At 47.3% G+C, this 1,781-nt stretch overlaps 1 protein-coding gene across 1 annotated transcript in view; it reads left to right on the top strand.

Moving 5' to 3' along the window:
• The first annotated feature begins 240 nt into the window (after nucleotides 1-240).
• The window catches only part of LOC138958452 (uncharacterized), a 21,376-nt gene continuing 19,835 nt past the window's right edge, over nucleotides 241-1,781 (top strand). The window contains exon 1 of the mRNA XM_070329606.1: nucleotides 241-534. The gene's annotated coding sequence lies outside the window, so the exon portion shown is untranslated. The remainder of the gene's footprint in view (nucleotides 535-1,781) is intronic.

Genomic DNA, 1,781 nt, shown 5'->3' with positions numbered 1-1,781 from the left:
AATCAAAGCTGAGAGCGACAGAACACAGAGACACAGAGACACAGAGAGAACGACGCTGAGTGGTCGCCGCACAGAAGATCACGGATCGATACACGTCACTCTGACTCTTCTCCGTCCTTCCGGGGGCGGCGCCTGTCCTCAACGGCTGCGGCATCGAGCAACGCTTTTTGTCGTCCGCCGCAACCCCGGACGCATCACTTGGCATGTTGGTGTCACGCTGTATTGCTGTCGTTACTACTACGGTCTGCAGGTAACAGGCGTAACCAACGTCGGAGACTTAGTACTTGTATGTTTTGCACTGGCAAGGTGCTACTACGGCTTGAGAGGAGTGTATAGTTACGTTTTATTCCATGTTCTGCTGGAGGGGAGAGTCTTCGGCGAACGTGTATAACGTGCCCGAGTGCTGTGGCCGTTCTAGTCGGTGCATGTCGTTACGGATGAATTTCTGACTTCTTGTGGGCGCTTCCTCCGTTGACGTTTGATCTCTTCTTCAGTGAGGCCCGCTGATTTTTGTGCTGCTGCTTCTTTAAAAAGGTGAGTACGTACGAGGGTGTGTGTGTTTTAAAATGTGTTCTATGTTTGGTGTTTGATTTGTCGCTTGGTTGTAATAGTACCGGTTGTTGTCGTTTATTAATAATTGGCTTACATTGTGATGAATAAAAATGTAAACATTTCTGCTACCTGCGGATTACAATCATTTCTGGCAGATACGATCAAGTGCCGCATGATAAGAAAGGATGTTGGTTTTGCTTTCTCGGTGTGTGTGTGTGTGTGTGTGTGTGTGTGTGTGTGTGTGTGTGTGTGTGTGTGTGTGTGTGTGTGTGTGTGTGTGTGCGCGCGCGCGTACGTGCGTGCGTACGTCTATCTGTCTGTCTGTCAGTCTGTGTTTGATTGTGTGTGTTTTTGTTTATGGTGTGAATGTATGTGTGAACGTACGTACTTGCGAAGGACTCTCAATTTCTGACGTGTTTCTGCGCGTACGTTTGATTGCCTGTGACTTTAATCTTGGTGTGTCTGTAGGTTTTAGGATTGTTTTCATTTATTACAAGTTTTCTTCTTGATATGACATCATTATTTTTTTTAAATCTGTATATCACAAAGTGTCACTCTCACTTACCTTTAGCCATGCATACCTTCATGTTTAAGCTAACCGGCACGGTTGGCCTAGTGGTTAGGCGTCCGCCCCGTGATCGGGAGGTCGTGGGTTCGAACCCCGGCCGGGTCATACCTAAGACTTTAGAATTGGCAATCTAGTGGCTGCTCCGCCTGGCGTCTGGCATTATGGAGTTAGTGCTAGGACTGGTTGGTCCGGTGTCAGAATAATGTGACTGGGTGAGACATGAAGCCTGTGCTGCGACTTCTGTCTTGTGTGTGGCGCACGTTATATGTCAAAGCAGCACCGCCCTGATATGGCCCTTCGTGGTCGGCTGGGCGTTAAGCAAACAAACAAACAAACAAACAAACAAACAAACAAATGTTTAAGCTGGCAGAGCGATATGATTGCTTCCCCGTTTAAATGTGTATATGTCCAGTGTTTCAATGTGTGTATGCCCAGTGTTTCAATGTGTGTATGCCCAGTGTTTCAATGTGTGTCTGCCCAGTGTTTCAATGTGTGTCTGCCCAGTGTTTCAATGTGTGTCTGCCCAGTGTTTCAATGTGTGTCTGCCCAGTGTTTCAATGTGTGTCTGCCCAGTGTTTCAATGTGTGTATGCCCAGCGTTTCAATGTGTGTATGCCCAGTGTTTCAATGTGTGTCTGCCCAGTGTTTCAATGTGTGTATGC

Source organism: Littorina saxatilis, linkage group LG2, assembly GCF_037325665.1.
Source record: "Littorina saxatilis isolate snail1 linkage group LG2, US_GU_Lsax_2.0, whole genome shotgun sequence".
Classification (NCBI taxonomy): domain Eukaryota; kingdom Metazoa; phylum Mollusca; class Gastropoda; order Littorinimorpha; family Littorinidae; genus Littorina; species Littorina saxatilis.
This window is presented reverse-complemented; position numbering and strand designations above follow the sequence as displayed.